This window comes from Myotis myotis, unplaced genomic scaffold (genome assembly GCF_014108235.1).
Source record: "Myotis myotis isolate mMyoMyo1 unplaced genomic scaffold, mMyoMyo1.p scaffold_m19_p_4, whole genome shotgun sequence".
Lineage (NCBI taxonomy): Eukaryota > Metazoa > Chordata > Mammalia > Chiroptera > Vespertilionidae > Myotis > Myotis myotis.
This window is the reverse complement of record NW_023416346.1, coordinates 40,636,709-40,663,829: the sequence shown is the minus strand read 5'-3', so window position 1 is coordinate 40,663,829 and position 27,121 is coordinate 40,636,709. Positions and strand designations below refer to the sequence as shown.

At 40.2% G+C, this 27,121-nt stretch overlaps 1 long non-coding RNA gene across 1 annotated transcript; it reads left to right on the top strand.

Annotated features, from left to right (window-relative positions):
* Positions 1-1,183: 1,183 nt before the first annotated feature.
* Positions 1,184-26,348, top strand: LOC118653321. The gene is made up of 3 exons (XR_004966838.1): positions 1,184-1,261; positions 9,483-9,668; positions 26,213-26,348. It is a non-coding gene; the product is annotated as an uncharacterized LOC118653321 (long non-coding RNA).
* Positions 26,349-27,121: the final 773 nt, after the last annotated feature.

The following is a 27,121-nucleotide window of genomic DNA, read 5'->3' as shown; positions in this document are numbered from 1 at the left end:
GGACCCCACCCAATTCCCTGTGTCAGTGCCCAGTGCTCCTGACCCTACAACTTGGGGAGAAAGGGCACAGCTTTGGAGTCAGACAGGTTTAATTTCTCCTCCAAGGCTCACAAACTAGGTATCTTGAGCCACAAGACTTCTGAGATTGAGTTTCCTCATTTAGAAAATGGGAATTAGATTATACCTGAAGTTTTGGGGAAGATTAAAAGAAATAGAGTTGCCTTGGCCAGGTGGCTCGGTTGGAGCATCATCCTGTACACCAAGATTGTGGGTTTGATTCTGGTCAGGGCACAAACCTATGTTTCGGGTTCCATCCCTAGGTAGGGGCATGTACAGGAGGGAACTGGTTGATCTCTCTCTCTCTCTCTCTCTCTCTCTCTCTCTCTCTCTCTGTCTCTTCCTTCCTCTCTCTAAACATATCCTTGGGTGAGTATTAACATTTTTAAAAAAATATTAAAATAAAACAAAGTCTCCCAGAGGGCACCTAGAACTATTGCTTCCTTTTCTATGACCCATAACTTAATCCTCCATCTTATCCCCTGTGAGCCTTGTTCTTCTTGCTTTCTTTTCCTAACATCCACTTTCACATGCACAGACATGAGCATGTTTTAAAACAGATATTTAAACAAAAGGCCTAAAAGACAAGTTTTTTCTCATTTTTTAAAATCCTCACTCGAGGATATTTTAAAAAATATATATATTTTATTGATTTTTTACAGCGAGGAAGGGAGAGGGATAGAGAGTTAGAAACATCGATGAGAGAGAAGCATCAATCAGCTGCCTCCTGCACACCCCCTACTGGGGATGTGCCTGCAACCAAGGTACATGCCCTTGACCGGAATCGAACCCGGGACTCTTCAGTTCCCAGGCCGACGCTCTATCCAGTGAGCCAAACTGGCTAGGACGAGGATATTTTTAAAAATTTGATTTTACACACACAGAGAGAGAGAGAGAGAGAGAGAGAGAGAGAGAGAGAGAGAGAGAGAGAACACAAACAAACAAACAAACAAACAAAAAACATTGAGCAGTTGCCTCTGTTTGGATTGAACCTGAAACCTAGGTATGTACCCTGATGGGGAACTGAACCTACAACTTTTTGGTGTATGGGACAAAGCTCCAACCAACTGAGCCATTGGCTAGGGCAAAAAATAAGTTTTGTTCTGATGCTGTTATTTTTTTGCTTCTCCAGAAGGTAAAGAATTGAAAAGAAATTGCTCTGGGATACAGTGGTTGGAGACATTTTTGCCTCTTTTGTAGTATGGTAAGCAAATCTACTCTCAAAGTCCTGCTGTCCTACATTATGTAGTTGAAAGGATTATACCAGTTAGCTGGGACAAATGCCAGTTGCAATTCAGGAGTAGGGGGAGAGAGAACTGGGGAGCAGGTTGGTTAGAGATAGAAACTCTGGGAATGTGGATGCTTTTAGATTCTAATAGATAACTGCTAGTTAGGTGACAACTTTATTTTAAGTGAGAATATCAATATGGCTGTATTCCTAATTAGAATCTAATGCTCAAAATTTCCTCTACATCAAGAGACAAAATTAAAAAGTGATGATTAAAATTGGAAGAATGTAATTGCTGAAGCTGAATAATGGATACCTGGAACTTCACTGCAGTATTCCCTATACTTTTGTGTGTGTTTGAAAATATCCATAAGTTGAAGTTTTTATATGACAGTTATGGGACCATGATGGTTATTCAAGAACTGGAGACTTTGACTATCATGTCAGTAAAGCTAGTAAGGATATTTGAACCAAAAGAATTCCTTAGAGGAAATGTGGTCATTTCTTATAATGCTTATCTAGTTAACTGGATTTATTTGAAGGATTAAATTGCATGCAGATAAAACTTTTGGTGGATATAATATAAATTGGTCTCAAAAAGCTTTTGATAAGATGTTATAGCCACATTTTTAATGGAATTGAGTCACCATAGGACTGTGACCCTCTTTTCTCTCAGTAGATATATGGCCTTTAGAAATAGGAAACAATAGAAATAGTAGAGGTAAAGGAGGTTAAAGACATTATTCCAACATTTCAAAAGCATGATTTCTTAGGGATAGAAAAGGGGATAGTTTTTAAAAACAAATCTTTACAAAAGATATGAAGGAAGGAATTGCTGTGAAATCTCCAAGAGGACAATACATGAAACTCTTCCTGACAATAAAAAGCTTAGTTGATGGTAATAAAGTATAAGGAAAACTCAGGGGCATGGGTATGGGCTCATTATTGAATGACCTAAAGATAATTTACATATGTAAATGTACACATGTGCATTTGATGCTAGAGTCATGGCTGTGATTGATTGTGGAACTCAGAACAGATTTTTCTCCTGCTAAGATTGGCATTTTGGAAGGTATGGGCAGATACTCTAATATAGACACCCATAATCTATCCTGTCAAGGGCTTCAAGATGGAGTAAAGCTAAAATCTACTAGGGAAGAAAAATAGTCTGCCCTCAGGGGTTTCCCCTCTCCTTCCAGGGAGAGGGTTGATATGTCTACTGACAGTGGAAAAAATAAGTCAAAAGAGAGTTGAGAGTTTTTTCTCCTTCTATTTGAAGGAAGGAAAATGAGAGTAGCAAGTTCTCACAGTGGTGATGGGTAGAGATCAACACACTTCACGCAAGCTGTACTGACAGGACCAGCTACATAATTTGCAGGACACAGTACAAATGGAAAATGTGAGGCCCCTTGCTCATGAATTATTCAGAATTTAAACATATTGACAGCAAAATATTAAACCAAACATGGGCTCTTCTAAACTTGGGACTTTGTGTGACAGTATAGGTTGCATGCCTATCACTTCTGGACAGCAGGAGTAGTGATAGCAAAAATTCAGAAGGCATAATAGAAAGGTATAACTCTTTAAACCAAGTTCATGTAAAATTCTACCACCTTTAAACAACCATTGTTATAATTTTGGCATATAACCCAGAGATTTCTTTATATATACACACACATGTAGACATGTATTCATACAGCTTTATACTATATAAATGTTAAATTGTACATTCTCTTCTGTAGCCTTTTAAAAAACTTATTACATTTTGGACAGTTTTCCATGTTAAGAGATATAAATCATCTCAATCCTATTGTGGGGGGGTGGGGGCGGAAATCATTTTCCTTTTAACTCTCTAAGTTCTTTTGGCATGAGTCAGATTAATGGGAGAAATTGGCCAAATAATTATGGATGTACAGGCAGGGATTCCATAATATGAGCACAAGAAATAAACTACAATAAAAACAATTTAAAAAATCAAGCACTTGGAGGCTAAATAGCATGCTATTAAACAATGATTGGGTTACCAAAGAGATCAAAGAAGAAATAAAAAAAAGTCCTGGAAATGAATGACAATGAAAACACAACAATCCAAAATCTATGGGACACAGTGAAAGCAGTCCTGAGAGAGAAGTTCATAGCATGACAGGCCTACCTCAAAAAACAAGAAAAACTTATAATAAATTATCTCTCCCTACAACTTAAAGAATTAGAAGGAGAGCAACAAGAAAAGCCCAGAGTGAGCAGAAGGAAGGAAATAATAAAGATCAGAGCAGAAATACATGACACAGAGATAAAAAAAAATACAAAAGATTAATAAAACCAAGAGTTGGTTCTTTGAAAGGATAAACAAGATTGATGAACTTCTAGCCAGGCTCACCAAGAGGCAAAGAGAGAGGACCCAAATAAGCAAAATCAGAAATGAAAGAGGTGAAGTAACAACTGACCCCACAGAAATACAAGGGATTGTAAAAAAAAAAAATACTATGAACAACTCTATTTCAACAAAATTGACAACCTAGATGAAATGGACATATTCCTGGAAAAATACAATCTTCCAAAACTCAATCAGGAAAAAAAAAACAAAAAATAAACTTGAGTAGGCCGATAACTATGGAGGAAATTGAAGCTGTAATAAAAAAACTTCCAGCAAACAATAGCCCTGGTCCAGATGGCTTCACAGGGGAGTTTTACCAAACATTCAATGAAGAACTAAAACCTGTCCTCAGACTACTCCAAAAAATTCAAGAGGAAGGCACACTTTCAAGTTCTTTCTAAGAAGCCAACATTACTGTAATTCCCAAAACAAGATAAAGACACCACAAAGAAAGAGAATTACAGGTAAATATTCCTGATGAACATAGAAGCTAAAATCCTCTATAAAATTCTAGCAAATCAGATTCAGCATTACATTAGAAAGATCATACACCATGACGAAGTGGGATTTATTCCGGGGATGCAAGGATGGTACAATATCCGCAAATCAATAAATGTGATACTTCACATAAACAAATTGAGAGACAAAAATCACATAATCTTATCAATTGATGCAGAAAAAGTGTTTGACAAAATACAACATTCTTTCTTGATAAAAACTCTCAGTACAGTGTGAATAGAGGGATCATACCTCAACATAATAAAAGCCTTATATGACAAACCTACAGCCAATATCATACTCAGTGGGCAAAAACTAAAACCAGTTCCCCTAAGAACAGGAACAAGACAGAGATGCCCACTTTCACCACTCCTGTTTGACATAGTACTGGAAGTGCTAGCCATAGCCATCAGACAAGCAGAAGAAATAAAAGGCACCCAAATTGGAAAAGAAGAAGTAAAACTGTCATTATTCGCAAATGACATGACAGTTTTAGAGAAAACTCTAAAGACTCCATCAAAAAACTATTAGACTTAATAAATGAATTCAGCAATGTAGCAGGATACAAAATTAACACCCAGAAATCTATGGCTTTTTTTATACACCAATAATGAAATCACAGGAAGAGAAATGAAAAAGACAATCCCATTTACCATTGCACCAAAAAATTAAGATACTTAAGAATAAACTTAACTAAGGATGTAAAAGACCTGTACTTGGAAAACTACAGGACATTGAAAAAATAGATAGAGGAAAACATAAACAAATGGAAGAACATACCATGTTCATGGATTGGTAGAATCAACATCATTAAAATGTCCATACTACCCAAAGCAAACTACAGATTCAATGCAATCTCCATGAAAATACCAATGGCATATTTCAAAGATCTAGAACAAGCTCCAAAAGTTCATCTGGAATAAAAAAAGACCCCGAATAGCCACAGCAATCCTGAGAAAGAAGAACAAAGTTGGACAGATCACAATACCAGATATCAAGCTGTATTACCAAGCCATGGTTCTCAAAACTGCTTGGTACTGGCACAAGAACAGACATGTAGACCAATGGAACAGAACAGAGAACCCAGAAATCAACCCAAGCCATTATGCTCAATTAATATTTGACAAAGGAGCCATGAACATACCATGGAGTCAAGACAGTGTCTTTAAAAAATGGTGTTGGGAAAACTGGACAGATACATGCAAAAAAATGAAACTAGACCACCAGCTTACACCATACACAAAAATAAACTCAAAATGGATAAAGGACTTAAACGTAAGATGGGAAACCATAAAAATATTAGAGGAATCCACAGGCAGCAAAATCTCAGACATATGTTGAAGCAATGTCTTCACCGATACAGCTTCTAGGGCAATGGAAACTAAGGAGAAAATAAACAATGGGACTACATCAAAATAAAAAGCTTCTGCACAGAAAAAGAAACCATCAACAAAACAACAAGAAAGCCCACTGCATGGTAGAACATATTTGCTAATGTTATCACCAATAAGGGTTTAATCTCCAACATTTACAGGGAACTCATACAACTTAACAAAAGGAAGATAAACAACCCAATAACAAAATGGGCAACGGACCTAAATAGATACTTTTCGAAAGACGACATAAGGAAGGCCAACAGACATATGAAAACATCACCTGAGAGATGCAAATCAAAATGACAATGAGATACCATCTCACACCTGTCAGAATGGCTATCATCAACAAATCAACAAACAACAAGTGCTGGTGAGGATGTGGAGAAAAAGGAACCCTTCTGCACTGCTGGTGGGAATGCAGACTGGTGCAACCACTGTAGAAAGCAGTATGGAGTTTCCTCAAAAATTTAAAAATGGAACTCCCATTTGACCCAGTAATACCACTTCTAGGAATATATACCAAGAAATGAGAAACACCAATCAGAAAGAATATATACACCCCTATGTTTACAGCAGCACAATTTACAATAGCTATGATTTGGAAACAGCCTAAGTGTCCACCAGCAGATAAGTGAATTAAAAAACAGTGGTACATCTACACAATGGAATACTATGCTCCTGTAAAAAACAAAGAATTCTTACCATTCCCAACTGCATGGATGGAACTGGAGAGCATTATGCTAAGTGAAATAAGCCAGTTGGAGATAGATAAATATCACATGATCCCACTCATTTGTGGAATGTAATGAACAACATAAACTGATGAACAAAAATAGATCCAGAGACATAGAAGCAGCGAACAGACCATCAAAACCTCAGAGGTAAGGCAGAGGAGTGTGGGAGTGGGGGTAAGAGATCAATCAAAGGACTTGTATGCATGCATATAAGCATAACCAATGGACACAGACAGTAGGGGCATGAGGGCATGTGCTGGGGGGCGGGAGCAGCCGGAGAGAGGTCAATGGGAGAAAAAGGAGACATGTAATACTGTAAACAATAAAGAATTTAAATAAAAAGAAGAATATGAGAATAGAGGACATATTGGGTAATTGATGCTTATATGCCATTCTCGACTAAGGAGAGGAAGGCAGGGAGGGGTCTGGGACTTGAAAGTGAAAGTAGGCAATTCACAAGTAGACCAGAAAGAGCAAACATTTGGTAAATTCTTGCCAGACCTCCCAGAAAGAATGGGACACAGAGGGAAATCTTAACCAACATTGCTTGTCTTCTCACTGTCTACCACACTTAGCTCATATTATGATGCTGAGGTGATAGCTTCCTTTCTTTAAGCAAGTTTTTCTACCTGAGTTCCTTTAGGCAGGTAAAGGGGGAAGTTCAAAGGTTCTTTTTTGTTTCTTAACAGTAACCAGCATAGACCCGGAACCAGGAGGTCATCGTTTCGATACCTGGTCTGGGCACATGCCCGGGTTGCTGGTTTGACCCCCGGAGGAGGGTGTGTGTGTGTGCAGGAGGCAACCTATTGATGGTGTTTCTCTCTCATTGATGTTTCTGTCTCTCTTTCCCCCTCCCTCTCTCTTCTCAAAATCAATAAAAAACATTTTAAAAATAACCAGCTTAAAATAATACACATCCCAAAGAGGCATATTTTGAGGTGACAAAGTCTGCTCTCCCTTACTTTTATAGAGGTTCCATGATCCATTTAACTAAACATTATTGTCGATTATCTGAAGAGTCTTGTGTCTTTCATTATTACAAGTGGAGCATATTGAATATCAGTAAAGTTGGGTGAGGATCCAGTAAGTCAATCATTTCCCAGAATACTTGGCAAATAGCAAGCTCATTACAAATGTTAGTGTTATTTTTATATTGTCAAATTGCCCCATGTAAAGGTGAATTAATTTACATTCTCAATAGGACTTAGTTTCCTTAAATGCTTGCCAATTCTTTCAATTTTTCCTTTTGTATTTCTTCCTCTGTTAATGGCCTGTTCATGTGCTTTGATGGTCCTCCTGTTGAATTCCTCATGCTTCCAAAAATTTAATGGATTTCTTTTTTTAAAAAAATTTGTTTTATTGCTTTAAGTATTACAAAGAGTATTACATATGTCTCCTTTTCTTCCCCCTTGACATTCCCCCAGCCTCCCCGACTCTCCAGTATCTTGTGTCCATTGGTTATGCTTATATGCATGCATACAAGTCCTTCAGTTGATCTTTTACCCCCCCACCCACCCTCCCCGGGCTTCCCGCTGTGGTTTGACAGTCTGTTCAATGCTGCTCTGGGGCTGTCATTCCTTTGTAATATGAATAACAAGTACTTATTTTCCCTACTTTTTGTTTGATGTTTGATTTTGTTTGATGTTTGATTTTGTTTGCTTTAACTACAAAGATGTTTTAAAGTTTAATATAGTACAGTTAAATCTGTCCATCTTTTTGTTAAGATTTCTGTCTTTGCTACACTTTAGAAAGTCTTTGCCACAGAACAGGTCTAGAGTTCAATGGTGGCTCCACCAGTTTTCCTCTGAGGCTTCATTCTTCTGCGCCCCAGAATCTGGGGTGTCATTTTCTAAGTTCTATCAATGGAGTTCACAACACTAGACTACTTTAAACGTATATTGGAAGGGAATACATTTATTAACCTTGAATCTACATGTGAAGACATCTACAAGATGTATTAAAAATGATTGTTGTCTACCTTCTCCCAACCCAGGAAAGACTTCTGCTCTTTTCATATTTTCTGCTTTTCTTTGCCTTCTAGGGAGAGGTTTGTTTTTTTACCAGAGCTATTCTTTGGGGATATAACGAAATAGAAATTGAGTTGCAGATACTTTATTTAGGGTTAGTAGGATATAGTTACGTGGTTTTCTATCATTTCTGCATATAGTTAAGTTATTGCTGGCTATACCAGTGTAGGAATGACTTGTGGGAACACTTCTAAAATAGTAAATCTAAAGCTTATTTAAGATTAGTCTTGACATAAAAACTATGACATATCCTAAAATATTATAGCTAATATATTAAATAAATGATAGAGGTTTGATAGAGGTTTTTCCAAATTTGAAAACAATCCAGATAATTTACATGACATTATCCATGTGATGAGTGGTGGTGAAGCTGAAAAAAACTCATTTGTTTTTCTATTCTTGCTATAAAAATTATACCACAAAAAGTGGTATCAGGTGAAGAGGTGTTCAAAAGATATGCAGCTCCAAAAATAAAAAAGGGTAGCAAAGAGGTATGTTAATTTAATTTAAAGCAGTAATGTGTTTTTTCGATTTTGTGATGTTCATGGTATTTGTCAGTTTAAAAAATATGTTTTCATTGATTTTAAAGAGACAGGAAGGAGAGGGAGAGAAACATCAATTGACCGCCTCCTGCATGCCCCCTACTGGGGATTGAGCCAGCAACCTGAGTATGTGCCCTGAGCAGGCATGGAACTGGTGACCTCTTGGTGCACTGGATAACACCCAACAAACTGAGCCACACTGGCCAGGGTGGTATTTGTCAGTTTTTAACACATGTAATTTCTTTTATGATTCTAAATAAATGTTTAGGATTGTACCCAACTTTGACAAAAAACTTATTTAACCCAAATGGTATAAACTTCAGGCCCCACAGTATCTGGATCTGCTTGTGGTGTAAATGTTGATGGTCATTTGGAGTGTTTCATATTACAGATGACATTGGCTTGCCCAAGCTAAAACAAATAGTTAGTGATAGAGCCAGGATATAACTCTAAGTCTGTCTGTCTTTAAAACTTACATTTTCCCCCACTATCCAAAATTGTCTTTTTTTAGATGAAAATGTATAGTAATCAACCCAAATTATAGTAATAATAATCTACTGAGTTCTAGGTATCAGGCATTGATATATAATATTTAATTTAAACCGCACAATAACCCTATTGTGTAATTATTATTCTCATTTTACAGATGGGATTCAGAGAAGAGAATTAAATTGCTTAGGCTCACAGAGCTAATAAGTGGTAAAGTTAAGATTTGAATCCATGTCTTAAACGAGTCTAAAGCCTCAACTATGTTATATACTGCCTGGGGAGAAAACTCTGGAGTTATTATGAAGGAAGACCCCACTTACCTGTTCCTTCCATCAACCTCCAGGTGAGTACAGAAGAGAATAGATAAGTTCTCTCAATCCAGATGTGAAGGAGAGGGTCAAATCCTCCCACCACAAATTTTTGCATAACACCAAAATGCCCCAGATGCCTCCTTCTGCAAATCCTACACAGAGTTCTGTCATTGCCTTTGCCCATTCTCTTCTAATGCTCTGATTGGCTGCTCAGCTGTTGTATGCTTAATGAGGGAAGGCCTGAATGTGACCAGTCAAGGAGATTTCTGGCCTCTTAGGGCCATACTCAGAGTTGCCACTGAGGGCCCGCGGCATTAACATGCTTATTTAAAGCAACCCTGCCCTTCCTTGCTCTCACTGATCCTGTTTTTAGCAACAGTACTACCTTTCTCAGCTATTTAGTTGATGTCAAATATGGTTGTCAGCACCTTGGCTACCATGGTCTCTTTCTCTTCAAGAAACATAGACCCCAGGGGCACACACCTGGATCATGTCAGTTCTCACTTCCCTTCTCAGGTTGGAGGAGAATAGGGACTTCTGGGTCACAGCCTTTCCACATTCTAATGAGATTTCAACCTGCCTCTCTACATAGAGCGGGTGGAGGCTGAAACAAGCATTTTGAGGGCCTGTGAAAAGAGGCAGGGTTTGCTTCTCAAATTAGTTTACTTGACTCCAAGCACCTTAGGGAAAGCATTTTGCAGGTGTCTTTGCAATTCCAGAGGCTGAGGCTGTGCTTCCTTTATTCCAGCGGTTCTCAACCTGTGGGTTGCGACCCCTTTGACAGTCGAACGACCCTTTCACAGGGGTCGCCTAAGACCATCCTGCATATCAGATATTTACATTATGATTCATAACAGTAGCAACATTACAGTTATGAAGTAACAATGAAAATAATTTTGTGGTTGGTTCACAACATGAGGAACTGTATTTAAAGGGCCAGAGGGTTGAGAACCACTGCTTTATTCCTTCCTCTCCATTCTCCCTATCCAGCCAATAGTTCACTTCTCTACCATAAAGGAGATGCTTTTCTTCAGACAACCAACCTGGGCCTATAGTCCTTGCCTTCCAGGTCACCAAATTTGAATTTTTGAATTTGTGTTTTAGGTCTCACAAGCTGATAGACTCCACTTGGCAAAAAGCAGTGGTTATCTTTACCTCTGTGCCTTCATGACATAGCACAGATTCCAAGTCCTTAAAGCTGGCATAAATTTATAAAAAGGCTTTGGTAGTGATGGACAGCATGTGCTAAAACAGAACCCTGAGCATGGCAGCTTGCCAATCTACAAAAGTTCAAGTAAGAGGTAGAGCACGTGGGAGAAGTGTGGCCAGGTGAAAACTACTTTGTGTGATTGCTTTTTGGCGTCCCCTTACCCCAGAGCAGCTTTATTTTGATATGCAATATAGTTGTGTCCCCAGTGCAAGTATTCTTGACCTCCAGGCCCTGGTATTTTGCACCTGCCTTCCCCTCCCTCTTCAACTCATGTGTGCTGCAATTCTGATCTGATCACCTTAAGCCAACTCCGTGAAATGTTTTACAATCTTTGATCAGTTCTTCAAACAGCTCTAATAGTGTCTCCTGAATCTCCCAAATATTTTTAAAATTTGGGCCGTGGCCATTCAATGATCTTCTCGGAGTGTGTGCCTATCCCCCGTTGGGATTTTATATGTCCAGCATATTTTTTTAAATAAATCTTTATTGTTCAGATTATTACAGTTGTTCCTCTTTTTCCCCCCATAACTCCCCTCCACCCAGTTCCCACCCCACACTCTGCCCTTACCCGCCCCCACTGTCCTCATCCATAGGTGTACGATTTCTGTCCAGTCTCTTCCCACACCCTCACACCCCTTTCCCCCCTGAGAATTGTCAGTCCACTCCCTTTCTATGCCCCTGATTCTATTATATTCACCAGTTTACTCTGTTCATCAGATTTTTTGTTCACTTGATTTTTAGATTCACTTGTTGATAGATATGTAATTGTTGTTCATAATTTTATCTTTACCTTTTTTCTTCTTCTTTCTCTTCTTAAAGAATGCCTTTCAGCATTTCATATAATACTGGTTTGGTGGTGATGAACTCCTTTAGCTTTTTCTTATCACTGTAGCTCTTTATCTGACCTTCAATTCTGAATGATAGCTTTGCTGGGTTAAGTAATCTTGGTTGTAGGTTCTTGCTATTCATTACTTTGAATATTTCTTGCCACTCCCTTCTGGCCTGCATAGTTTCTGTTGAGAAATCAGCTGACAGTCGTATGGGTACTCCCTTGTAGGTAACTGACTTTTTTTCTCTTGGTGCTTTTAAGATTCTCTCTTTGTCTTTTCCCCTTGGCATTTTAATTATGATGTGTCTTGGTGTGGTCCTCTTTGGATTCCTTTAGTTTGGGGTTCTCTGTGCTTCCTGGACTGGGAAGTCTATTTCTTTCACCAGGTGGGGGAAGTTTTCTGTCATTATTTCTTCAAATAGGTTTTTAATATCTTGCTCTCTCTCTTCTTCTGGCACCCCCATAATTCGGATGTTGGTACGCTTGAAGTTGTCCCAGAGGCTCCTTACACTATCTTCATATTTTTGGATGCTTTCTTCTTTTTGCTTTCCCAGTTGGGTATTTTTTGCTTCTTCATATTTCAAATCTTTGACTTGATTCTTGGGATCCTCTAGTCTGCTGTTGGATCTCTGTATAATATTCTTTATTTCAGTCAGTGTATGCTTAATTTCTAGTGGGTCCTTTTTCATATCCTCGAGGGTCTTACTAGATTTATCAAGGGTCTCACTAAATTTATTGGCGGTTTCTAGAAAATTCTTAAAAAACCTTATAACCGTGGTTTTGAACTCTATATCCAGTGGTTTGCTTTCCTCCATTTCTGTCATTTGTGACCTGTTTCTTTGTCTCCACATTTTGGCTGCTTCCCTGTGTTGATAGAGTGGCTTTCTGTGCTAGGTGTCCTATATGGCCCAGTGGCTCAGCCTCCCCAATTACCTGAGGTGGACACTCTTGTTGCACCCCTTTGTGGGCTGTGTGCACAGTCTTGTTTTAGTTAAGCTTTGATTGTTGTAGGTATCACTGGGAGGAATGGACTCCAGGCCAGTTGGCTGTGAGAATCAGCTGTGCTTACGGTGGGAGAACTTCTGTGCCCCCTGAGTGTGTCCTTTATGGATCTGAGGAGTTGTATTCTGGATGGTCCCACTCTCACCACTGGGTACACTGGCTCTTGGATCTCTAAGGAGGTGCTAATATAGCCTCTGCCTGAGGCTACCCAGCAGGAGCTATGGAGAGATCTGCAGATTCCTCTTCTTTGTTTGGGATTTGGAGGTGCCCAGATGAGGCCCAGCTGTGGAGCAATGCAAGCTGCTGTGGGGCCTTGGGCCTTCTTTTGGATGTTCTGGATCTCTCTGACCCAGCTGCAGTTTGTTAGGTAATTTTATTATTTTAAAATATATTTTATTGATTTTTTACAGAGAGGAAGGGAGAGAGATAGAGAGTTAGAAACATCGATGAGAGAGAATCATCGATCAGCTGCCTCCTGCACATCTCCCACTGGGGATATGCCCACAACCCAGGTACATGCCCTTGACTGGAATCGAACCTGGGACCTCTCAGTCCGCAGGCCGACGCTCTATCCACTGAGCCAAACCAGTTTCGGCTTGTTAGGTAATTTTAGATTGCAAAGCTCCAGGTCATTCATATGCAAAAGCCTCTGTGCACAGCTTGGGTGGGGCGGGGTCTCAGGGAATCAACAGGGCGGAGCAAACAGCTATGGCTGATCCTCAGCCCTGCCCTAAGAGATCCTGGGTGTCAGTGTCCCGTGGTAATCGCTGCAAGCACCTCAGAGAAAGTCACCCTCGAGTTCTGCCTGATGCCAGACAGTTCAGTTTCTCCCCGTATGAGTCTGGGTCTGCAGAGACTCACCCAGAACTGGAGTTCAGAGCAGTTGGGAGCTTGTGTCTCCCTCCCGATTAAAAAAGACAACCGCATCCTCAGTTGCCAGCCCTTTCCATGTGTTCCTCCGTACCTCTGCACTTTACTTCTGTACCTCCTCTGAGTCTCAGTGTGCTTTTCTCTTTCCTTCTAGTTGTAGACTTTCCACTCAGTCAGCCTTCCTGTAGTTCTGGTTGATGTCTGTTTTGTCTTTTAGTTGTATTTTTGAAGTGGTTGTGCGAGGCAGCAATTTCAGGTGTGTACCTATGCCACCATCTTGGTTTCCTCCTCAATAATGAAAACTTTTACTATTATTTTTATTTATGGCAGTAGCTAACATCTTAATCATTCAATGAACAGATATTCAGTGAGAGCTTCTTATATGTCAAGTGTTGGGCAAAGTTCTGGAAATAGAAAAGTAAGCAAAAAATATGTGTTCCTTCCTTTCTTGGTACTTATAATAATTTAGTGACAGAAACAGACATTTAAAAATCGCACTGGTGACCATGTAATTACAGAGATAAGTGATCAGAAGGGAAAGAACATGGTTTTCAGTGAGTAAATTACTAAAGAACCTGAAATAGATGGTTGGCTGGGTACAGGGAAGGCTTCACCTGAAGAAGAGAAATAAGGATGAATTGGAATGTAGTAGGTGAGTAGGGGGTGGGAGTCCTGAGTTGAAATATACACCTTAGGGAAGGGAGCAGCATTAGCATATGTCTTAAGGATTTGGTCTCTATCCTAAGATCAGTGAGAAGTCACTGAAAGGTTTTAAGCAAAGTTGTGCCATGATCAGATTTACATTTTAGTAAGATCATTTGGGTTGCTGCAGGGATAATGGATTGGAGGGGAGCAAAAGTGGAGGTCAGGGGACCAGTTTGCAATAGTCCAGATTAGAGACAGTGACTTGGACTAGGGTGGCAGTAGGGGAGATGGAAATCAATTTTGGAGGTGACAGATTTCTTGAAGGTAGTGCTGATGGGACTTGGTGACAGAGTCAATAAGGTGTGGATGGGAAAGGGAAGTGGTGCCCTTTAATATTTACAGCTACCCTATAAGGAAGGAGTTACTATTTTCTCTTGTTTACAAATAAGGAAAGGGAGACATCTCATTGCTTTAGCATGACGTCCACAGGCTTTATAGGGCTCTCAAGATACTATATAACCCAGGCTCTGTTGACTTACATACCTCAGTCTCCCCTCTGCCCTTAACGCCGTAGTTCTCTGTGCTCTAGCTACTGTGTCCTTTTAGTGCCTTGCTATGCCAAGCTCCTTCTAGTCTTAGGGCCCTTGCACATGCTGTTTACTTGACCTGAAGTGAACTCATCTTTTCCTGGCTTATCCTTCCTTGGGGAAACCTTTATACACACACACACACACACACACACACACACACACACACACACACACACAAATATATAAATTGATTTCACAGAGAGGAAGAGAGAGACAAATATTGATGAAAGAGAAACATTTGTCTACTGCCTCCTGCATGCCCCCTACTGGGAATCAAGCCCACAACCCGAGCATGTCTTGACTGGGAATGGAACCAGAGACCTCCTCGCCTATGGGACTATGCTTAACCAACTGAGCCACGTGGCTGGCTTGGGGAAACCTTCTTTGACCTACAGAACTGGGTTAGGCTTTTTGGTTATCTGCTCTCATAGCACTCTGCACTTTTGCACTTATTACAATTTTATCTAGTTTCTTGTGTGATTATTTTTTGACTGTCTCACCTACAAAACTGTAAGCTCCAAAGAAGGACTCTTGTCTGTCTTGTTTATCTCTCTATTCCCAATGACTAGAATAGGGCTTAGCATATAGTAATGTTACCTATATATTTGTTGAGTGAATGAGTGAGGCCTCAGAAGGTAAGTAAACTTGCCTACTATTGAACAGATAGTAAGTGACTGATGCAAGAGTTAAACTAAGTCTAGCTAACAGTAGAGCCCAAGCTTTAATCACTATCCCAGACTGTCACTATGTTTGCAATGGAAACATGATAAAGGCAATATAGTAATTGTTAAGGAACTTACAGTTTTCTTTTTCTTTCCCTCCCCACTTTCCCCCTCCACTTCCCTCCTTTTCCTTCTTTTCTTCCTTCCCTTCATCTCTCTCTCTCTCTCTCTCTCTCTCTCTCTCTCTCTCTCTCTCTCTCCCTCCCTCCCTCCCTCCCTCCCTCCCTCCCTTCCTTCCTCCCTCCCTCTCTCTCTTTTGTAAGATTTGGGAGGGCTATTGGAGGTCATCTTGTCCAGCCTGCACATTTTACAAATGATGAACAAGCTAGAACAAATTGCCAGCCTAAAGGCTATAGTTATTGTCAGACTTAATAGATAACTTTACCTTTTATGGTGGGCAAGATTTTAACAAAGTCAATGGAGATCTAATTTATTTCACTCTTGTTTACCCAATATCTGATTGTTATAACAAGGTTAGTGTCATCACTGACCTGGGTGCATGTTTTTTCATTTCTACTTCAGCACAACCCACACTGGTCCCTTTGCCTGGGATTTATTATTTCTTTCAAATCTATCTATTTTATTCATCCTTCAAGCCCCAGCTCAGTTCTCACTTACTCCATGTTTACTTCCCTGCCCACCTGGCTCCTAAACTCATACAGCAGTCTGTACCACTCATTGGACTCATAATCACATGTATTCTCTTTTAAAAATATTTATTGACTTAGAGAGGAGAGGGGAGGGGAGGGGAGAGGAGAGGACATCAATTTGTTATTCCATTTAAATTGTGCCCTGACTGGGGACTGAAGCACAACCTTGGAACCGTATCAGGATGATGCTTGAACCAACTTAGCTACTTTGTCAGGGCACGTGTATTTTCATTTGAAGGTTCTCAGATGTGTTTTTCTCCCCAACAGACTGCCCTTCCATAAAGCTCATTAAGGTCGGGAACTATACCCCTTAAGTGTGCCTCTTTTGTAATTTTTTGCTTCCTAGAAAAACACTGGACACATAGTAGACACTCAAAGAAAAATTCTTGAATGAATGGATGAATGAATGAATAAATGATGTAAGCAAGAAAAAAATGAAATGGTAAATTCTGCCATCTTGTGGCTATTAGTCTTTAGAATTGTCATTTTCACTGCATTTTTTAAGGTTGAAATTAGAAAACTAGCACATTGTAAGAAACAAAACTGATGGTGGTGAAGTGTGTAAGGTATTTTTTCCCCCCACAATGTACCAATGACATCATTAATGAAATATTTTACAAGAGAAAACAGAGATTGAGGGAAACCAAAAACCACACCTGGAGAATATTGAGTGGATTTTCTCAGATACAATCCTTGCATTAAAAGGGCCAAGTAAAAAAACTGTCCCAACATGTTCAACAGTTCATAAGTCTGGTCAGATAACCAACCTACTTATTAAGGGGAGGGGGCTATTAGTAGATGTTTTATAAGAGTCATTTGGTGAAGAGAATGTCTGCCTTTATGTTAATGGTCCTAGAATCTAGTCTTAGTTTTGTTGAGCAACCTGTGTGGAGCACACAGCCTCTCTTGTCTCAGTTTTCTTATCAGTTAATTTGTTACCCAGTTTACTTTCAGTGCTGTTGTGAGACTCTGTGAGACCACAGGATGATGATTCTTGGAAAGTTTTAAAAAGTGATATATATGTTTAATATTTTCACAAAAGAAAAATAATGCTTATAATTTCTATGTGTACAGCCTAAATATTTATAAAATGCCTTTATTTTTATCTATTTTCAGTCTCAGAGCAACCCTAGGAAGTAGGTAGGCAGGCAGGCATTATTACCTTCAATTTACAGATGAAGCTCAGAGATTCATATTCAGAGTTAATAAACATATATTGGGGATATGTTACATGCTGAGTATATGGATAGGTGCTTTCACATATTAAAGAAGTGAAGTTAGTTGTCCAAGGGCATCTGGCTAGTAAGTGGCAGATTCTGTATTCCAACCCAGGTCATCTGACTACGATGCTCAGCACTCAGCCACTACTATTTTTAGTTCAGTCTAATTCCTCTCCTGGGCCATTTGCATTTGATTATTCTTTCTCTTTTGTGGAATGAAATATTTTGTTTCCTGTTGAAAATAATTAAGGTCTCAAGAGTAGGTGTATCAGAAAGCAGTTGGTATAGGTTACAAGCCTGTACTCTACATAATGCAGTGGTTCTCAGCCCTGGTTTGGCCCAATAAGTTTTTAAATCAGAGTTTCTGGGGGGTGGATCCCAGGACAAGTTGTTTTTTTTTTTTAAAGCTAGTTCTAAGGTGCAGCCAGGGTTGAGAACTACAATGCTCAGAAAGGTCAGTGACCCAACATTATAGCTGAATCAGTCAATCCAACTTTCTTAGAGTCTGGTCCTGGCAAATGTCAAGAGCGTTCAATGAAGAAGAGGGAAGAGGAGTAAAGACATACCATAGAAATGTTGTTTGTTCAAACTGATTTTAGCAGTACATACAAACTGAGCAGCAGTGACAGAGGTAAATCATTAGACCTAAAAAAGAAACAGGAAAGAGGACATGGATGCCACTTTGAGGTGGAGATCCATAAGAATAGACACTATAAGTCCTTATCCATCCATCCATCCATCCAGTCATCCATCCATCCATCCATCCATCCATCATCCATCCATAAATCAAGCATTTACTGAGCATCTACTGTGTGTCAGGTGCTATTTTAGTTCCTGGGGATATAGCAGTGAACCAGCCATATACAGACTTTAGACTCATGGAACTTTCATTCTAGTTGTGAGTGTAGGGGAATAATTCTGCCACAGTATCCTGGGGACCTTGAACTTTTCCACATAGGCCACATAGCAACGGCTCAACCACAATTTGACTCAAATCTTGGAGGTATGCCCTGTGATCCTTTCTGGAACATGGAACAATATTGTGAAGAGCTGTAGCAAGACAAGTTCTCATCTACCTTCCTATCTTATGGGAGGTTGCCATGAGGCAGTTTCTCATCTGCCTTCCTGGTTCTGGTGAGGTATAATGCTCTCTATCATTGTGCACACACTTATCCTCAGTATAGCTGCAGTATAAAGGCTTGGCTGTAATTGAGAGTTGGCTTCTCTACAACAGAGAGACCCACTGCTCATGTCATCTGTCATCTGGTCTCAGCAATTCAATGTAATCCTGTGGCACTAGAGACATGGATGCTGACATCATGAGGATCTTGCTTTGGTGCCTGCATAAGTAATAAACTGTATCCATTTGGCTTGTAGTCTTCTTGGCTGAGTCTATGAAAGTATAGTAAGCCAACTTAGCAGCTGCCAATGTACTGCTGCTTAGGGACTGCTTGATAGAGGGACAGAACCAGACCAATTAGACAGAAAACCAAAATTATTACAAATTGTGATAAATACAGTGAATCATAAAATGTCAACTCTATGTGACCTTATAAATCTCTTAAACTTTGGAGAGATGAGATAGGCCTTACATATGATTTCCAATGAAGAAATGTAAAAAAATGAGAAAAATACAATATCGCCATTAGACAAATACCTCAATAATAATTGTTGTGGACAATATGCATGCTAAATTTAGTGGGTGAAAATTTGAGAAGAAATGGGATATTTGTGTAGTCTCAAAGTATCTCCCCCAAGATATTTATTAATTACAAGGGGAAAAATAGTAACTTTATAGTGGAGAAACCCAGCTCCCTCTATTCTAGAGGGAACAAATGGGGTTCAGATAATGAATGGAGTCCTGGCCCAGGAGTAGTTCGCCATGGGTCTGCTGGGTCTGTGGACTTAGCTGATAGTCCAGGCTGTATTATTGCATTAGAAAAATTTAGCAGATTGCAGAACCCTCACATAGGTTCCTTGACCAGTAGTAGAGTAAGAGCTATTGTAGTAGGAAAGGCCAAGTAGAAACTTCAGAAACTCCTCACTTCCACCTACTAAGATAGTAAGTAAATAAAATTTAAAAACCATATTGCATCCCAGAGAAAACTGCAGAATTTAGTGCTCTCAAAGACTTACACAATGCAGTGCCCATCAGGTACCTATTTAATTCACTAGTCACTAGTGACTAGTGTAACCCTAAAAAAAAAAAAAAAAAAAAAAAAAAAAAAAGAAGAGGATAAATCATGGCAGGTAACAAAATGAAGTTCCACAGATTTTACTAAGTAGTAGTATCAACTACTGTGTCAGATGAGATAGCTTCACTAGAACAAGTTAGCATGGCTATGTCTATGTGGCTATTGATCTAGTAAATGTATTCTTTTCTAAAAATATGTTTTTTACTGATTTTAGAGAGACGGGAAGGAAGAGATAGAGAGCTAGAAACATCGATGAGAGTGAAACATCGATTGGCTGCCTCCTGCACGCCCCCTACTGGGGATCAAGCCTATTACCCCAGGCATGTGCCCTGACTGGGAATCAAACCAGTGACCTCTTGTTTCTTTTTTTCAGTTTTTATTTCAAGAAAAACGATTTTAAATATAATAATGTTACATGTAATAAACCTTAATATTTCAATAAAAACGATTTTAAATATGATGTTACATGCAATAAACACCAATTATTCAAGAAAAATGATCTTACATATAATATTAAATGCAATAAACATTAATATTTCAAGAATAAAAGGATTTTAAATATGATGTTACCAAAACTGCACTAACATAGTATGATATCACAAAAGTTATAGGAAATATTAAAAATCTGCAAAAAACAGGATTACTTCTATTATATTCTAGAGTATTTTTCCTCCCTGTGGCTCTATTTTTGTTCATCAATTTATGTTGTTCATTATATTCCACAAATGAGTGAGATCATATGATATTTATCTTTCTCCGACTTGCTTATTTCGCTTAGCATGATGCTTTTCAAGTCTATTTTGTTGGAGATGAGTATTGCTACTTCAGCTTTTTTTTCTTTTCCATTTGCATGGAAAATATTTTTCATCCCTTCACTTTCATCCTGTGTGTGTCTTGTTTTGAGGTGGGTCTCTTGTAGACAGCATATAATTGGGTCATGTTTTTGTATTCATTCAGGTACCCTACACCTTTTGATTGGAGCATTTAACCCATTTATTTAAGGTTATTATTTTTTTCCAATTAAATCTTTATTGTTCAGATTATTACATTAGTTACTCTTTTTTCCCACCATAACTCCCCTCCACCCAGTTCCCACCCCACCCTCCGCCCTCACTCCCCACCCACTGTCCTCATCCATAGGTGCACGATTTTTGTCCAGTCTCTTCCCGCATCCCCCACACCCCTCTCCCCCCCCAAGAATAGTCAGTCCATTCCCTTTCTATGTCCCTGATTCTATTACAGTCACCAGTTCACACTGTTCATCAGATTATTTATTCACTTGATTTTTAGATTCACTTGTTGATAGATGTGTATTTGTTGTTCATACTTTGTATCTTTACCTTTTTCTTCTTCTTCCTCTTCTTGAAGGATACCTTTCAGCATTTCATATAATACTGGTTTGGTGGTGATGAACTCCTTTAGCTTTTTCTTATCTGTGAAGCTCTTTATCTGGCCTTCACTTCTGAATGATAGCTTTGCTGGATAAAGTAGTCTTGGTTGTAGGTTCTTGGTATTCATCACTTTGAATATTTCTTGCCACTCCCTTCTGGCCTGCAAAGTTTCTGTTGAGAAATCAGCTGACAGTCGTATGGGTACTCCCTTGTAGGTAACTGATTTTCTTTCTCTTGCTGCTTTTAGGATTCTCTCTTTGTCTTTTGCTCTTGGCATTTTAATTATGATGTGTCTTGGTGTGGTCCTCTTTGGATTCCTTTGTTTGGGGTTCTCTGCGCTTCCTGGACCTGTAAGTCTATTTCTTTCACCAGGTGGGGGAAGTTTTCTGTCATTATTTCTTCAAATAGGTTTTCAATATATTGCTCTCTCTCATCTTCTAGCACCCCTATAATTCGGATGTTGGTACGCTTGAAGCTGTCCCAGAGGCTCCTTACACTATCTTCGTATTTTTGGATTCTTTTTTCATTTTGCTTTTCTGGTTGGGTGTTTTTTGCTTCTTCGTATTTCAAATCTTTGACTTGATTCTTGTGCTCCTCTGGTCTGCTGTTGGGAGTCTGTATAATATTCTTTATTTCATTCAGTGTATGCTTAATTTCTAGTTGGTTCTTTATCACAACCTCGACGGTCTCATTAGATTTCTTGAGGATCTCACTACATTTATCGGCGGTCTCACCAGTCTTTTCGAGGGCCTTATTAAATTTATTGGCGGCTTCTAGACAGTTCTTTAAAGACCTTAAAAGTGTGGTTTTGAACTCTATATCCAACAGTTTGCTTTCCTCCAGTTCTGTCGTTTGTGTCCTGTTTCTTTGTCTTGGCATTTTTTATGCTTCGCTGTGTCGATAGAGTGCCTTTCTGTGCTAAGTGTCCCAATTACCTGAGGTAGACACTCTTGGTGCACCCCCTTGTGGGCTTTGTGCACAGTCTTGTTGTAGTTAAGCCTTGATTGTTGTAGTTATCACTGTGAGGAATTGACCTCCAAGCCAATTGGCTGTGAGAATCAGCTGTGTCTGCAGTGGGAAAACTTCTGTGCTGTAGACACCCCTCTGGGGCTAGACTTGCTTCGATGGGGCTTTGGTGCTCACTGAGTCTGCCCCCTGAGTGTGTCTTTTATGGTTCCATGGAGCTGCAAACTGGATGGTCCCACTCTGACCTCTGGGATTCCTGGCTCCTGGATCTCTAGGGAGGTGCTAATCTAGCCTTTGCCTGAGGCTATCCAGCAAAAGTCTCCCTGCAGGGCTTGGGCAGGGCGGGTCCCACGGGATCAACAGGGCGGGGTTAGCAACTATGGCTGCTCTCAGTCTTGCCCTCAGAGGCTCTGCTTCTCAGTGTCCCAGTAATCGCTGCAAGCCCCATGGAGAGAAAGCTGCCCTAGGGTTCTGACCAATGCCAGACAGTCCCGCTTCTCCCATATGAGTCTGGGTCCCCAGAGACTTGCCCGGAACTGGAGCTCAGAGCCTGAGACTCCCTTCTGATTGAAAACGCCCTCAGCCACCAGCCCGCTCTGCATGCACTCCGCACCTTAGTATTTTACTTCAGCACTGCGCCTCCTCTGAGTCTCGGTATGTTTTTCTCTTTCCTCCTAGTTGTAGAACTTCCACTCAGCCAGCCTTCCTGTGGTTCTGGATGATGTCCGTTCCGTCTTTTAGTTGTATTTTTGAAGTGGTTGTTCGAGGCTGTGACCTCTTGTTTCATGGATCAATGCTCAACCGCTCAGCCACCCTGGGAGGGCTGTATTCTTTTTAAAAAATTGATTTTAGGGATAGGAAGGAGAGGAGAGAGAGAGAGAGAGAGAGAGAGAGAATGAACCTGCAACTTGGGTATGTGCCCTGACCGGGAATCAAATCCACCACTTTCTGGTATATGACGACATTCCAGACAACTGAGCCACACTGGTCAGGGCCTAGTGCAGTGATGGCAAACCTATGACATGCGTGTCAGAGGTGACACGCGAACTCATTTTTTTGGTTGATTTTTCTTTGTTAAATGGCATTTAAATATATAAAATAAATATCAAAAAATATAAGTCTTTGTTTTACTATGGTTGCAAATATCAAAAAACTGGAACTGGAGAGCACTATGCTAAGTGAAATAAGCCAGTCAATGAAAGAAAAATACCACATGATTTCACTCATTTATGGATAATAAAGACCATTATAAACTGATGAACAAAAATAGATACAGAGGCAGAGCAGCATCGAACAGACTGTCAAACTATAGCGGGAAGGCTGGGGAGGGTTGGGGGCGGGAGGGGGGTGGTAAGAGATCAACTGAAGGACTTGTATGCATGCATATAAGCATAACCAATGGACATAAGACACTGGGGGGTAGGGAAGGCCGGGGGAATGTCAAGGGAGGGGGAAGGAGACATATGTAATACTCTTTGTAATACTTTAAGCAATAAAACAAAATTAAAAAAATTTCTATATGTGCCACGGCACCAAAGTTAGGGTTTTTCAAAATGCTGACACGCCGAGCTCAAAAGGTTTGCCATCACTGGCCTAGTGAGTGCATTATTTTCCATACCTATTAGAATGCAGATCAGAAAGTTTACATTCACATGGTATGGCCATGAGTACATGTGATGAACGCTGTAATGTGTCACCCAGATCTCCCTATAGCAATGAAGATGTTATTCCTCCAGCTGCTGGGAGCACATTTAGAATATGGCCTCAGATATCAGCTGTCTTTAGGGATTGCCTTGGCTAAAGAATACTGCCTGACCCAAGATCATGCCTCCTTGAAAGGTAAGCCCACATCTAATGAGTAATTAATGCAGTGGTGTCAAGGCCCAGTCCTGCCTCTTAACCAAATTTGGGACAATCAGCCATTCTAGTTTGAGAGACTACCATGGGGCTGGCTGAGGCCTTTGTTGGGACTGCATCATAGCTTCATTTCTCCCTCTGCCCAATGCTGTTTCCTCCACCTTCTTTTCACAGGTGTTGTTCCCAAGGGCATTCTCTAATAAATACCTGGCACACTAATCTCAATCTCAGAGTCTGTTTTCTGGGGAACCCAGACTCTGTGACAATTGGTGACAGGAGTGGTCTGAAGAAGCAGGTATTATGGGATTTTGGACCTGGATCACCACTGCCTGGCTGGACTCCATTGAAGTGGTAGGTAGATATTCCCTGACACAGGGTAGCAGTGCAGTTAAAACTTTTCATTGGTGGAAGGGAATATATCAGCTATTGGTTGTATCAGGCATTTGAGAAATATAAGGAGAATAGTAATCTTTATAAAAATGGAATTTTGTGGTTATTCATAAGTTTGACATTTTGGAAAAAGATAAAAAGTTGAAAGTGATTAGTTGGCAATTTAAAGTTAAGTGTCAAATCCATTGAACCTTCTTGGTAGCATATAAAGAGGCTCTCTCCTCCTGCAGCAGGATGATAGAGAACGCAAAGGACCAGGCGCAGGACTTATGAGTAGTCAGTCTCTAAATGTGATTAAAATCCCAACTAAGGTAGGTCTGCTATGCCAAGGTCAGGGATCTGGTTAGGAAAGAATGATTATCCGACATACGAGAGAGACTTCTGGACCTTGAAAACGAATTCCCAGCTTCTCATGAACCCTCTGAGCATGTAGAAGTGGCCCACTTGTTGCTATTAAGAGCTAGCGTGCTCCATTAGGCTTGAACACAATACAGAGGCCCTCTCCTTTGCAAGGCATGTGTTTACCCCCTCAGGACTTGCCCCACCTCCCTGCATTGCTCTTCCTGGACAGTAGGCTATTTAGTGTTACATCTCAATGTACCCCAACTGGGGGTGTGTTATGCTTGCTAAGATAGGAAAGGTAAAATACCTGGATAAAACTGAAGCATCTAGTCAAAATGTACCAGCAGGAGCTGGGATAGTAGGCATAGGCAAAGATTTTGCTGAACCAAGGGAGGTAGAACACAAATTTGGATAAAAGATAGTTTGTAAATATAGGACTCTTTCCTGGAGTCCAGGATTTAATATCCTGGAAAGGACCCTGGAAGATGGTAAAAACACACTGCTAGGATGGATCCTAGAAGCATGGAAAGCATGTTGCTGACACTAAGTTGGGTAGAAATGCCTGAATTGTCCTGACAGTGATGAGAAGGCTCAGAGTGGAGCCTGCTGAGTGAATCTGTTATGTGAGGTCAGAATATCCACTGAAGGATTATGTTCCAGAGGAGGGCTCAGGGAACCTACTGTTCCCCAGGGCCATGAGGAATGTGCAGATGAGAGAGCATCGGCATCATTAAGAAGTTCATGTACAGGCCAGGGTGGACAGTAGGAGAGGCAATCACAGAGCTGGGCTCATTAACTAGCAGTGGAGATGATGGGAAAACCAAAGTAATAGAGGCCAGGTGGTTATGCTCAACTGCCAGAACTAGGTGGATATAATAATCATAGTATGGAGCTAGGCCAGAGAGGCAGCCAAGCGGGCCTGACTCAGTGGGAATTGTGGAGGTGGTTAATAAAATATAATATCCCTCAGTGGCAAAATAGTTGGAGATAAGGGCACTGGTCAATCTGCAAATCAAAAGCCATCAGGCTTGAATGATGAGGAGGCTGAGGGCAGTTGCTCCAGTACAAAGCCATTACCTCCTGCTGAGTTTCTGGACATGAGCTAGTTTTCAGACCTGGAGCCCATGGACTACATGGGGTCTAAGTCCCCTGGAAGAAGGACCCTGCAATACCACTGCATGTATATGTAGTAATGATTACTTCAGTTCTTTCCCCTGGTCATTTCATTAGGTAAGTGTGCACTGGAAGAAGGGAACTTAAACATTTTGAGAACTGTTGGACTGATGGGCATGGGGGTACAAAAGGTCTTTTCCTCAAGGTGGGGAGGGGAATACTCGGTAGTGCACTTTATACGCCAGAGAATTTCTGTGGGATCAGACTGAGGTTGGTCTCCATTTAAGACCAAATTATTCCCTAGCTTTTTCCTCTGGCCCTATCTTGCTTGCTTTCCTCCCTTCTCCTGAGAGCACCTCCCCAATAAATCTTGTGCACAAGAATCCTTGTCTCAGATCCTGCTTCTAGCAACCCAAGCCAAGATCACCTGTGTCTATTCATACACAAAACATTCATAGTGATCCCCAGCATGGTTGTGCCCTGGTCCGTTTATTCTACAAATGGTAGACTTTTGGGTTTATCTAGTCTTTTTCTATCACAGGCATACCTCATTTTATTGTGCTTTGCTTGATTGCTCTTCACAGGTGTTGCCTGTTTTACAAATGGAAGGCAAGATCCTTCACCAGCAGAAAGATTATGACTTGCCTGATTGTGATACTCACTTTATTATGGTGGTCTGAAACCAAAACCACAGCATCTCTGAGGTATGCCCTTACTCGATTTATTGCAGTGGTCTGGAACTGAACCTGCAATATCTCCAAGGTATGTCTGTACAAACAATGCTTCAGTGAACATCTTCGGATCTGACTCTTTATGTCCCATATGTCCTTAAACTTCTTTTTTTTTCCAATTTTTTAAATTAAATCTTTATTGTTCAGATTATTACATTTGTTCCTCTTTTTCCCCCCATAACTCCCCTCCTCCCAGTTCCCGCCCCACCCTCCTCCCTCACTCCCCACCCACTGTCCTCATCCATAGGTGCACGATTTTTGTCCAGTCTCTTCCCGCATCTCCCACACCCCTTTCCCCCCCAAGAATAGTCAGTCCATTCCCTTTCTATGTCCATGATTCTATTATAATCACCAGTTCATTCTGTTCATTAGATTATTTATTCACTTGGTTCTTAGATTCACTTGTTGATAGATGCATATTTGTTGTTCATACTTTGTATCTTTACCTTTTTCTTCTTCTTCCTCTTCTTGAAGGATACCTTTCAGCATTTCATATAATACTGGTTTGGTGGTGATGAACTCCTTTAGCTTTTCCTTATCTGTGAAGCTCTTTATCTGACCTTCAATTCTGAATGATAGCTTTGCTGGATAAAGTAGTCTTGGTTGTAGGTTCTTGGTATTCATCACTTTGAATATTTATTGCCACTCCCTTCTGGCCTGCAAAGTTTCTGTTGAGAAATCAGCTGACAGTCATATGGGTACTCCCTTGTAGGTAACTGATTTTCTTTCTCTTGCTGCTTTTAGGATTCTCTCTTTGTCTTT